Source organism: Schistocerca nitens, chromosome 9 (genome assembly GCF_023898315.1).
Source record: "Schistocerca nitens isolate TAMUIC-IGC-003100 chromosome 9, iqSchNite1.1, whole genome shotgun sequence".
Classification (NCBI taxonomy): domain Eukaryota; kingdom Metazoa; phylum Arthropoda; class Insecta; order Orthoptera; family Acrididae; genus Schistocerca; species Schistocerca nitens.
The window spans coordinates 280641130-280655107 of record NC_064622.1 but is presented as its reverse complement, the minus strand read 5'-3'; positions in this window follow the sequence as shown (position 1 = coordinate 280655107).

Sequence of the window (13978 nt, the reverse complement as noted above, 5' to 3'; positions counted from 1 at the left end):
TACTTCCGTTCACGAGTGCATCCCGCAGTTGGTGAAAAAAATTATGATAATAAAGCGAATTTTATCTACAAGAGCAAAAAAGCATTCTTTTATCAACTGTTTCTTGCCGAAACTGCAGACTCTACAATTGCAGATTTGAAAATATTTTTATAAAAGCAATATAGAAGGTGCCATCTGTTGATAATCTGTTTAACCCTTTGTTTTCTGACATAAGAAAAAGTTTACTTTTTAACATTTTCTTTGCAGAATTTATGCTATTGTGGCCTCAAATGACGGTAGGATTTTTTGTAAAATTTTATTTTATTTTTCACAACGTTTTTCTCTCCTGGTACTCAGAAGTACCGTCAGACTCCATGGACAGAATCACAACATGCGCAGAAAAATGCTCCAATTTTTATAACTTGTACTTTATTCCACATAAATATTAAATATTTTTACATTAGAAAATTAATTAACAGAAAAATGATATTTCTGATTTTTTTTTAAATTTCGCATAAATTTTTTCTAGAGCAACAATAAATACATAGTAACTTAGCTATACATTTTTGACAGTATATACATATCACATATTTAGTGATACCTCATGAAATTGTAGGAAACAGTTCTTTTTCTCATTGCAGCACAAATACACTTTACATGTACTACATTGTGAATGTGGTCTCGACTGAATTTTATTTTTCACACACATTTCGCATCGTCCTCTTTTACAACTGAACAATACAAAATGGTTTCCTCGGTTGCCAACACGTACATCCTTCGGGACAGAAAAGTTATCCTTCCTTCTCTTTGGGAGAGTTATTTCATCTTTACCAGAGTTTCTCTTTTTGAGATTTGGCACTTGCTGTTCATTCATTAGCCCTAGTGCCACAGCACGCCTGAATTCCAGCAGTGGCAGTGCCCCATATAGATCACTGAAAATGACGTAAGCATTGACAAAAACTATTCGTATTGCTCCCCAGAAGAGACGGTGTCACCATTTCTTTGATCGCTTGTCAAGACCATAAGTTGAACGTAATCTGTCTGCATGATCTACACCACCCATGTTTTTATTGTAATCACATACAATAACTGGGCATGGTATAGTCATACTAGTTCCATCTTTCTGTTTTCTTGTCACTGAGCTCTGTTCAGTGCCATGGAAGTTTGACGCAAAATACACTATTTTATTTTCCTTCCATTGAAATACTGTTAGGTCTAAAGATGACTCTCTGTGATTTGATTTAGACATTTTTCTTTAGGTAAATTCCCTGGTAAACCTTTCCTGTTTGTTCTAATTGTTCCACAGGCAAATGTATTTACCGATTTCTGTGTGAGAAAAAGTGAACAGAACAACTAGTGAGAGGTAACGCATTGTTGCTACAATAAAGTGTTCGCGACGGTACTAATAAGTCCGCCTTATATTTTCCACTTTATCTCATTCACTTGTAACGTAATGCTTCAAACTATTATAAAAAAACAAAGAAGGTAAGTACGTACAATGGAAAACTCAACGGAAGTTTCAATAAACTGCGCACAAATTCAGGCAACACCATGGAAACAAGCACATACAATCTTCTGTTTTCACAGCAGCGCGCGAAAAACAATTTCAAGCTCTGACCGCCAGAGAGGTCTATGTATTGCACATTAACATCTATGAAACAGTAGAGCAGAGTTACTGTTACGTACCGACAAGCTCTCAGATCACGAAACTGCACCATGAGAGAATAATGAGAGTCAAAACTTACTGGTACTTTTAAGTACCGTCAGGCAACAAAGGGTTAACTAACATGCACAACAGCTGTTGCAGTTTTTCGATTCGTTACAAAACCGTTGTGTGTCATGCGACTTGTCATACATGTCAATGTAAAGAAGTTAGGAGGTGTCATTATCGATAATTTAATTTTACTATAATGCACAACAGCAGTGAAAGTTGATTACTTTCTTTAACCAAGTGTTGTATACTGCATGAATAAACTGAATTACATCAATGTTCACCATCACAATAAGTACCATTTACTTTTATAGCTTAATGTATTTAAGTTTCAATTCTTCATTACTTCACAGCATTTGCAACGTTACATTGTATTTGTACTTCTGCTAATCTCAGTCTACATCACCAGCAATGGTAAAAGAAATATTTACTGCCAGGAATATTTATTTCTTATTAATCCATCTTAACAAATAAGTAATTATATATAAAACAAAAACTGTCATATGTCTGCTAACTTCTTTCTTCCATATTTCGTGTTTCCATTATGCCACAGGGCACACACGCAGACCATATTCAATGCCACAGAAATCAATCAACAAAATATTTCACAATTCTGTTTATTGCGATTCTATGATCAACAAATGGTGATTGTACAACAATTAAACAATATGTTATTTCCAATATGTTACTTGGAGAGGCAAATGTTTACCTCTGTTTTGATTCCATCCAACTAGAAGAAATAGGCAATGTTCAGTTGTACCACATAGAATTCTTGAACACTTTAAATCCATTTGGTTTACCACCTTATCAACTGTTTTACAAAATGCTACTATTATGTTTATTAGAAATATTAACACTAATCAGGGTTTGATTAATGGTGCAAAATGAGTGGTAACTCATTTAGGTGAGTACATCATCTATGTTAAATTCATTGACTCTAATAAAACTGTACTAATCCCCACATTAACCCCACACCATAATTTTATTAATAATACTTGCATTTACTTGTTTCTCCAGTATTATATTAGCTATTGTCGATTGATCAGAAAAGGGAGCAAATCATTTGCACAGTTCAACCAGTACACTTTATTTCATTAATCAAATGCAAAAATCAAGAAAGAAAATACTCTAGAGAAAACCGGAGAGAACTCACAAAACAAGGAGTAACACATAAAGAAAAATGCTGTTAGATCGTCCATCACATAGGCGCAACTACAGTCCACACTTCCGAATAGTTGTTCGACTGCTTGCATCGCCACACAGGCCCCCTCCTGTAGAGAGGAACTCCTAGAATGAAAGGAAACTTGTGCCAAATTATTCTGCCTGCTCTCATGTGGACTGGTGTCAGTGAGTGAGATGGCTCATTGAGTGGAGAAGTGCCTATCAACTAGTGAGCATCTGTGGCAGCTGACTCCAATGGCGATGACGGCAGGGTGGTGGATGAAGCAGGGAGAGGAAGTCTGGTCTGCAGTGGGAGGTCTAGAAGCAGCTTTCAGCTGAAGGAGAGGCTGCCATTATGCAGTGTCATTTGTCAGTAGCGGCTATGCTGGATTTACTCGTTCAGTGGAAACCCTGTTTGGCTAGATGATCATTAAGAGCATCATTGTGTGGGTGTATTTCTAAAGCTGGAAGGGGCTGGCATAAGATGGTTTGCAAGGGTGCTCTAACAACATCTGTATGGAGCATGGTGTGGGTAAGGTTTTCATGAACGAAAATTGGTATATTCATCTGGTGAGATACCATTGAAGGTCGTAAATTTCAAATGTAGTTCCTCATTTGCAATACCAATTAGCAACGATATTCAGGTTGATTTTCTTGGTGCATGGAGAAAAAGTGGAACATAAGTCGCAGGATTTCGTTGTACACCACTTGTGCTGCTGAAATTCCGAAGTTGGTTTTGATGAAATCTGCAGCATGAGCAATACCAATAACAATGCTGTCAACCAGAAGGATTTGTAATGTATTAATGCCGACTTGAGTGTCCTTTGCCAGCATTACATCATGCTGTTGCTTGCTAGATGGTAGCTTGTGGAATGCTGATTAGTGAAACCACATAAACCAGCTAGTTTATTGAAATAAGAAGACACCAGTTGTTGACTTTGATCTGTCATCACATCCGTCAAGCAATCAAACCTTGCAATCCACGTTGTCAAAAAGGCTCATGTCACTGTCACTTCAAAAATATCCATAATAGGCGTGGCTTCGACCCAGCGACTAGAACTATCAATAGCCATGAGAATATGTTTGAATCCTTGCACTGGGGATAATGACTTATGTGGACATGAGAGAAACGGCATGTGGGTCGTGAAAGGAGCCGAGGGGCTTGTGAACTTCGAGTTCGACTGGCCGACTGACGAAACAAGCACGACAATCATGATGTAATCCCAGGCAAACATACCTACCCTCACCATATGAATAGGTGTGTTGACTGCAGTATGCGTGAGGTAGTGAATTGCATCAAAAAGCCGTTCCTAGGATGCAAGGGAATGAAAGTTTATTGTCGGCTCTGAGAAACATCACACCAGATGAGGAAGTTACCAGTGGGTACTTGTTTCATCTGCATTCTAGTCGTCTCTTCTGTAAGGAACTGTTATAAGTCCTCATCCATTTCCTGTGCCACAGCTATCTGGGTTAGATCCACTCTTGCAGAGAGCATGTTGAATCTTGAGAAGTAGTTGGCGACTACATTGTCAGTTCCTCACAGGTGACGGAAATCGGTAGTGAACCGCAAGATGAAATCTAACTAACGAAACTGCCAAGGAGAGCAGGCGCTGCGAAGGTTGTTAAATGCCAAAGAAACAGGTTTATGGTCCGTAAAGACAGTGAAGTGGCGTGCCTTAACTTTTGTGGTCGGAAGTGTCTAATTGCTCGCAGTCGTAGGAATTACATTTAGTCTGTGTGTCAGACAACTTATGGGAAAAATAGTCGGGCTGCCATGACCTTTCTACCTTATGTTGCAACAGTGTTCCTGTAGCAGTCTGGTTAGCGTCTACGACCATAGGCAGTGGCGCTGAAGGCAGAGAGTGAGCAAGGAGGAACTGACTTAGTGGAAAACAGACAACATTTCAGGTTTCCACGTGACTGAGCATTTTCCTCGTGAAGTGATGCTGGAAAGCGCTGCTGTGAGTGGTACCTGGACTACCACTGCACATGGTAGATGGGCCAGCAGAAATTAGCCATACCTAAGAAATGGCGTAATTGGTGATAAGTTTTAAGAAGAAGAAACGACTGAAACAAGTCCACCTTCGACAGTAAGGGCTTAATATATGCTGGAGTCACCTGATGTCCCAAAAGGTCCACTGTCTGTTAGCGAAGCACGCACTTGTCACTTTTTATTTTCAATTTATACTCGGAAAGCCTCTCAAAAATAGTCTGTAGGTGAATTTCATGCTCAGAAGCAGATGCAGAAATAATTAATACATCATTGAGATTTGCAAAGCAGAAATTCTGGCCTTGGAGAACCTCTTCGACAAAGCTTTGCAGTGTTTGTGTGGCCTTCTTAACGCTGAATGCTAACTGTACGTTTACAGAAAGGCAAAAGACATGATTACACTACTGCAGTATTTTGTATGTCATCTGGTACTACTGAGATTTGATGATAGGCCTTTTGGAAGTCAATGTTTTTGTTTTTTTTTGTGTGGTCTTCAGTCCTAAGACTGGTTTGATGCAGTCTGTCTTATGCAAGTCTCTGTATCTCCGAGTAAATACTGCAACCTATACCCTTCTGAATCTCTTGGTCTCCCTCTACGATTTTTAGCCCCCATATTTCCCTTCAGTATTAACTTGGTGACCACTTATGTCTCAGAATGTGTTCTACCAACCTATCCCTTCTTTTAGTCGGGTTGTGCCACAAATTTCTTTTCTCCCCAATTCTACTCACCATCTCCTCATTAGTTATCTGATCTACCCATCTAATCTTCAGTATTCTTCTGCAGAACCACATTTCAAAAGCTACAATTCTCTTCTTGGCTAAACTGTTTATCGTCCATGTTTCACTTCCATACCTGGCTACAATCCATACAAATACTTTCAGAAAAGACTTCCTCACACTTAAATCTATATTTGATGTGAACAAATTTTTGTTCTTCAGAAACGCTTTTCTTGGCATTGTCAATCTACATTTTATATCCTCTCTACAGTGACCATTATCAGTTAATTTGCTACCCAAATAGCGAAACTCATCTACTACTTTTAGCCTCATTTCCTAATTTAATTCCTGCAGCATCACCTGATTTAATTCAAGCACATTACATTGCCCTCGTTTTGCTTTTTTATCTTCATCTTATATCCTCTTTTCAAGACACTGTCCATTCCATTCAACTGCTCTTCCAAGACCTTTGCTGTCTCTGACAGAGTTACAGTGTCATCAGTGAACCTCAAAATTTTTATTTATTCTCCCTAGACTTTAATTCATTCCACAAATTTTTCTTTTGTTTCCTTTACTGCTTGCTCAATATACAGATTGAATAACATCGATGATAGTCTACTACCCTGTCTCACTTGTTTCTCAACCACTGCTTCTCTTTCATGCCCCTCAATTCTTATAACTGTTGTCTGGTTTCTGTGAAAGCTGCAAATAGCTTTTCGTTCCCCGTATTTTACTCCTGCCACCGTTAGAATTTGAAAGAGAGTATTCCAGACAACGTTGTCAAAATTTTTCTCTAAGTCGACACATGCTGAAAGCGTAGCTTTGCCCTCCCTTAACCTATCTTCTATGGCAATTCGTTGGATCTGATGATGGGCCTTTTGGATGTCAATATACGGCAAGCTGAAAAAGAGCGAGTGTGAGGGAAAGTTTGGGTGATGTATGTGCGTAAGAAAAGCCTTTACCCTCAAAATTATTTCTCCCCTTCACACCTCCACTGCGTTATCACAGATGACGTGTCACTGCAGTACATGCGAGGTGCCCATTTGTTTCCACCGCCCTAATATTTGTGTAAGCGGTTCCAGACAACGTTGTCAAAATTTTTCTCTAAGTCGACACATGCTGAAAACGTAGCTTTGCCCTCCCTTAAACTATCTTCTATGGCAATTCGTTGGATCTGATGATGGGCCTTTTGGATGTCAATATACGGCAAGCTGAAAAAGAGCGAGTGTGAGGGAAAGTTTGGGTGATGTATGTGCATAAGAAAAGCCTTTAGCCTCAAAATTATTTCTCCCCTTCACACCTCCACTGCGTTATCACAGATGACGTGTCACTGCAGTACATGCGAGGTGCCCATTTGTTTCCACCGCCATAATATTTGTGTAAGCGGTTCGTGTCATGCAAGAGTAACAGATAAATATTTGTGTAAGCGGTTCCAGACAACGTTGTCAAAATTTTTCTCTAAGTCGACACATGCTGAAAACGTAGCTTTGCCCTCCCTTAACCTATCTTCTATGGCAATTCGTTGGATCTGATGATGGGCCTTTTGGATGTCAATATACGACAAGCTGAAAAAGAGCGAGTGAGAGGGAAAGTTTGGGTGATGTATGTGCGTAAGAAAAGCCTTTAACCCCAAAATTATTTCTCCCCTTCACACCTCCACTGCGTTATCACAGATGACGTGTCACTGCAGTACATGCGAGGTGCCCATTAGTTTCCACCGCAAGAAAAGCCTTTAACCCCAAAATTATTTCTCCCCTTCACACCTCCACTGCGTTATCACAGATGACGTGTCACTGCAGTACATGCGAGGTGCCCATTAGTTTCCACCGCCCTAATATTTGTGTAAGCGGTTCGTGTCGTACAAAAGTAACAGATAAATAGCCGAACAAGGTATTATTTCAAGAGTATTCGCACGCAACTGACTGCGAGAAAGTAGAATTATCGCTGACGCTTTCTCTATTTTTTGAACTGAGAGAGCTTTGGTTCAATTACAACTATTGTGAAAAGGTATAATCTAGCTTCTAATCTTCATGAGTATGGACGAATGTATTATGACTTAAGAGAGGAGGCATTGTTGCGAAACCGCAATCTTTAATTGAAAGGCATTTTTTGATTTTGTGCGAGAATAATAAGCCAATAAACCAGTTTCTCGGCAGCTTAAACAAGATATGTTTTGCGCAAATTATCCTCCATCTTATGGTTTCACATTTTCAAATGTTTGTGCATGCCTATGAGACATTTCTTTATACTATGGAAGTTCAAACCTGTAAACTCTATACGGTCATTCATTTAAAGACTTTTAAACAAATCCACTTCGACGGACAGGCGTCCATAGAAAGGAGAATTGGACCGTAGTTAACGTAGACTAAGATTCCTACAGATTCAGCTTGCAGTTCGACAACCGGCAGAAAAAATGGTTCAAATGGCTCTGAGCACTATGGGACTTAACATCTGTGGTCATCAGTCCCCTAGAACTTAGAACTACTTAAACCTAACTAACCCAAGGACATCACACACATCCATGCCCGAGGCAGGACTCGAACCTGCGACCGTAGCGGTCACGCGGTTCCAGACTGAAGCGCCTAGAACCGCACAGGCGCAATAGGGCCGGCAACCGGCAGAGACATTGAGTACAGCTTACAGTCAGCATGCAGCAGCAGATCTCTCTAGTCTACCATGCACAACCCCCTGAACATAAACGTCGTCTAGTGAGATCTGTTTGGTTGATGAATTCTTCTCGGGTTATCAGCCGAGTGGTGGCGTCGTCTTGTCGCAACGTTTCGATTAGTTTCGTACTAATCATCTTCTGGCGAAGTGTCGGGATGCTGTCTCACCTTTAACTTTCCCCTCCTTGGGGAAGTGTTTTGAGGAGTGTGTAGCCTGTTGGATTTTACTCCACTGTGTGCGTTTTGAGTGTGTGATTGTCTTTGACTGTTTTATCTGTCTGTATGTTTTGTTGGTGTTCTGGTGATGTCTAGTGCTTGCCTGTTGTTGGTGAGATGTTTAGTGTGTTCTGGATATCTATACAGATGCCTGGCCATCGTCCACTTCTGTAGGCCGGCCAACCACGTTCCTCTGGAAGCGAGTGGGGGCCGCGGCCGCGGCGTGTCCGGCGTACAGGACCAGTGGCTATCCAATCTGTCTGCGGACGCCGCTGCCTGGCCGACAGCCAAGATCGCAAGAATATTGAAGAAGCACGAAATAAAAATTCCGCGCAGCTCAAAAAGTTAAAGATATACTTGCCTCAAACAAAGACCAGCTGGAGTTACAGACGCTGGGCATTTACGGTGTTGAGTGCGAATGTGGGATGGAACATATTGGGCAGACACAACGATGTATCTCCCAGCGCTGTACTGAACGCATCAGGAACGTACGACCAGGACAGACAAACAAGACCGCGGTAGCAGAACATAGCATTATCGAGGGACACACCATCGAATTCTAAAAAACGAAGAAGCTGTGCAGCGCCAACAGTTTCTGGGACTCGATCTTCAAAGAGGCAGTGGAGATACGTCTGCACAACAATTTAGTAAACAGGGATAGCGGTTTTCAGCTCAGTGCAGTGTGGAATCCCGCGATTGACAAAATACGTCAGGAAAGCTCCGATCTGAAGGCGCGGCGTCTGCAGACAGATTGGATAGCCACTGGGGCTCGACGCTTAGCCGCCCAGCAGCCCCCACCACCACCGACGCGGTACCCCATCCGGAGAAATATGACTGGCGGGCCTACAGAAGCGGACGACGGCCAAGCAGCTATATAGATATACAGAACACAGCTGAGTGGCAGTGAAGGGTTGAGCATCGCTCCCCTTACTAGCGCACTGTCAGTCATAGGCCCTCGCTTGCATGGGAGTACAACCAGGAGTGTCCTCCGGCTTTGTTTTTATTAAAACACTGGTGGGCAGTTGCACCGAGGTCTAGCAGCTTAGCAAAACGGCACTTGAGAAGTTTTGCATGGCGTCGACTGACAGCAGGATTATCGTGTCTTCTCGTCAAGGTGGTTTGTCGAGCTTGGGTGGTGCCTTGGGGTCGCGGCGGTCTCTATCCGCTGACGACACGAGGCGCGTTTTCTTGTTGCCGCGCCGCCGGCCGTTTCGAGCGCTTTGGCTGCCGCAGAGTTAGTCTCTGCCCCCCCCCCCCCCCCCCAAGAATAGGGAAAAAGTAGGCCAGGACCTGGAAGCAGGCCGTGGAACCACAGAAAGGTTTTCCGCCGCCTCCGTCCAGAATTCCGCGTCTACCATCGTTCTCCTAGGGTCAGCAATGCAACCGGAAAACCCAACGGTGACAACAAAAGTTGCAACTGACAATCACCTGGAAGCAACCCCCCTTTCCGCTCCAGACATGGCAAACACACGCAAATCACAAACAAAGAAATACATTGTCAGCATTTGCGATCCCCCCTCCTTCCTCCCCTCTCCTTAGCCTGCTCCTGTTTGCCAACGGCCAAAATCGCCTCGCCGAACACATCTTCAACCTAAGTGGTAAGCAGAAGTTCCGTCAACCGACCAAAATCCTTCCCAAACCCACAACTGCTACCCAACCTCATACCCGATCTCACTTCCTCAAATCCCCCCCACTCAAGTCCACCTCATCCAAACAGCGGCGTGCAAGGAAGGACAGGAAGGAGAAGCACTCCAAGGGAAAGAAACACTCCATCACCCCCACCCCAACCACTCCATCACCAAAAGGCGTATTCGTGCTGGGGTGCCACAGGGATCGGTCCTGGGGCCTATCTTGTACAGTCTGTATACTGCGGACACACCAACAGCCCCCCTGGTGCACACTGCACAGTACACGGACGACACAGCCTTCTACACGAGAAATGTGAACAAGCACCTGGTCATTCGTAGGCTACAAAGGGTTTTAGACGACACAGAAACTTGGGCCCACCGCTGGCGCATCACTGTCAACTCTGAAAAGACGCAGGCTATGCTGATTACCCGCAGGCTCGGAAGGCGCGAACCCTCCTCAACCTCCCCCCCTCCACCTTTACCTAAACGGAACCCAACTCCCCTGGCGCAAAACCGCCAAGTACCTTGACGTACCCTTGGACTCTCGTCTTACATGGAAACCCCACATAGACAAGGTCCACAGGAAGGTCTGCGCCAGAATGTCCATACTATACCCAATCCTGAACTCAACCAGCTCTCTTCCCTGCCCAGTAGCAGTAAATGTGTACAAGGCCCTGATCCGGCCAGTAATGGAATATGCGTGCCCTGTCTGGGGATACGTGGCAAAGCAGCACCTGGACAAACTCCAGAGGCTGCAGAACTGCCCTCGGGAGGGCATTGTATTTACCTCTTCCATTCCCCATAGACGATCTGTCGCCACAGCTGAAATCCCACTCCTGAGAGAGCGTTTCCAAGATCTGGTAAGGGCCTTCTATGAGGATTCTTCCAGATCAGGAAATGCCCTCATCCACTCCTTAGGTCGGTATGACATGTCCCGCGACAAGCACAAGCGCCCCATGACGGTCTTCTACGGTTAAGTCGAAGAGAAAATCCCAATCTCCAATCCCTAATCCTGCTCCTTCCCGTACAACACCAAACATCTCGCCAACCTCGGGCAAGTACTAGACACAAACAGAACAGTCATCACATTTCACAGACACCAAAAAAAAACTACAGATATAATCACACACACACATACACAGGGGAGTAAAAGCCGAAAGGCTACAAACTCCCCCTCACACTTCCCCAAAGATGGGAAAGTAACAGATGAGAGCGGCAGCAGCATCACGACACTTCGCCAGAAGATAATAGGTACGAAACTTATCGAAACGTTGCGACAAGACGACGCCACCACTCGGCTGATAACCTGAGAAGAATTCATCATTGGATAACGTCGAGAACACTGCAATCTCATATATGTTTGGTTATTTATTCATTTCAAAGACCTAAACTCTATTCTTAGAGAGACTGAATATCAAAGAACTAATTCCTCGAATCAGTAATAATAATAACAATAAAATCAAAGCAGTAATTAAATGAATAATAATAATAATAAAAGCAGCTCATCGATGTTACTTTTTGTGTCTGGAAGGAAATTTTCAAAACAGATTTCCATCAATAACTCGGTTCATGTTGAAATAATGACTCCTCTCGTGAATCATTATATCTCAGTAAAATTATAACAGTTTACCTTTCTCGTGAGAGGGAGTTCCAATGACGCCTTATGTGACAGGGCGTTTAGAAGTGGTATGAGAATTGAATAATTACTGAATTTTGACTTGTAACTTTCTTTTTCTGTGTGACAAGATGTAATCACCACAAAGATAAACTTGAAAGCTAGTTAGATTGTATGCAAAAGTATTAATATATGTGTCTTAGGTTAAGTTTTTGTCATTTGTGTATGCATTACACTTATAATAGACTAATGAATGTGTGATTTGTTTCATGTCCCGCTTCTACCAATATTTCGTGTTGGAGATAGGCAATATCCTGTGCGTGCAGAGCGCTGCCAGCATGATTTCTCATCGAAAGGCAAGATCAACAAAATACTTTGGCAGTTGGTTGAGGATATTCATTTCCTAGTAGTTTGAAGTAAAATAGTGTTTATTTATTTGACATTTACTGTGAATTTCTATGAATATATTTTCAAAGTGAATAATTTCGGTGTTAGAGATTATTGCATTGCGTGTGTCAGTTATTGTGTGTATGTGTAATGCTTAAAACCAATAGCCAATACAAAATGGAACAACAAAAGGACTTAGACAATTTTGAGATGGAATCGAGTCAGAATGTGGTAGGTGAACATCGCAATGCAAGACCTGCATCATCGGATCAGTCAAGTATGTCCATTGTGGACAGACTTCCAAGTGAAGTGGGCACTTCACGCAAAACAGAAATTGTACCAACGAGGGCAGTAGAAGATACTGTCGCCTGAATGCTAACAAATTTTTAAAAATTAGTGGTGCAAGGTATGAAGAACACGGAAGAAAAAACAGAAAAACGCTTAAAGAAGTATTGTCACAAATAAAGAACTTCGAAGAAGCTAATAGAAGTGAAAGAGGTATCTTCACAGATGAAGAATATGAAGGAATAAATAAAGGAAGAATTGAAACTGTATCAAATGAAGTTCAAATCTTAAAGACTCAACTAGAAAATCTTGTCACACAAATGCAATCTTTGTCTGTAAAGAATGAAACAATTACCAACGAAGTTCAAAACTTGTACAAAACTGTTGCTAAAGTGAAAGAGAAGTAAGAACAGCTACCTGCGAAGGAAGATAAACAACAGATGAGAAAAGAAATGAATAATCTCACTGAAAAACAACAATCAGTAGATGAAAAATTAGATAATTTGTCAACAGTAGTAACCGAAACCGCTTCAGGGTGTGAGAAATTCAATGCACACAAAAACAACAGAAACATGCTACTCATGAACAAAAATGAGAACAGTGGATAGAAGAGAAAGAAATTTCAGTAAGCACTGTAGTTGAGAATAAAATACAGGAAGGAATAAATTCTGGTACGATCGACATCCCTCAGATCGAAAGAATTGTAACTAAGAGAATGAAAGCAATGGAAAACAAATTTTCAGAAAAGCTTAACACGGTGAAAAGGGACTTTTCACAGACGAGTTGAAGAAGCGTCATCTATAAATAACAGACAGGACAACGTAAGAATTGTAACTAAAAGAATGAAAGCAATGGAAAACAAATTTTCAGAAAAGCTTAACACGGTGAAAAGGGACTTTTCACAGACGAGTTGAAGAAGCGTCATCTATAAATAACAGACAGGACAACGTATCGAATAATCCTTGGGCTAATGTCGCCACCAGCCCAGGAACAACAGATCCGCTTACATTCAAGAAGTCGGCAGAAAACGAGTACATAATTTCGGACAAATTGCAACATGTGATGAATAGAGTACATGTAGTGAAGAAAAGTTACTACAATACCATCAATTCCAAACATTTTGTCCGGAAAAGAAGACACATCTGGTGGGGTTCATAAGGAGTTTTACTGACTTTTTACCAAGAGGTTAGAGCGAGTACCGAAAGATGCGGCATGTAGCAGGATATATGCATGGAGAAAGCAAAATGTAGGTTCTTGATGTCATAAAAACGTGCACTACATATGAAGAGTTCAAGCGAGCTTTTCTGTCGAAGTACTGGTCACGAGGTGCGCAAGAAAGGCTAAAGAAAGAAGTAATAAACCCAGAAAACCATTTACAGCGACATCTGCAGGATTTCGCAAATATTTCGAAAAATACCTGACCAAAGCCAAATACAGGGATAATCCGATGAGCGAAGAAGATATCATCCAGATATTAAAATCAAAATTACCCACCGCTCTGAGCACAATGGGACTTAACTTCTGAGGTCATCAGTCCCCTAGAACTTAGAACTACTTAAACCTAACTAACCTAAGGACATCACACACATCCATGCCCGAGGCATGATTCGAACCTGCGACCGT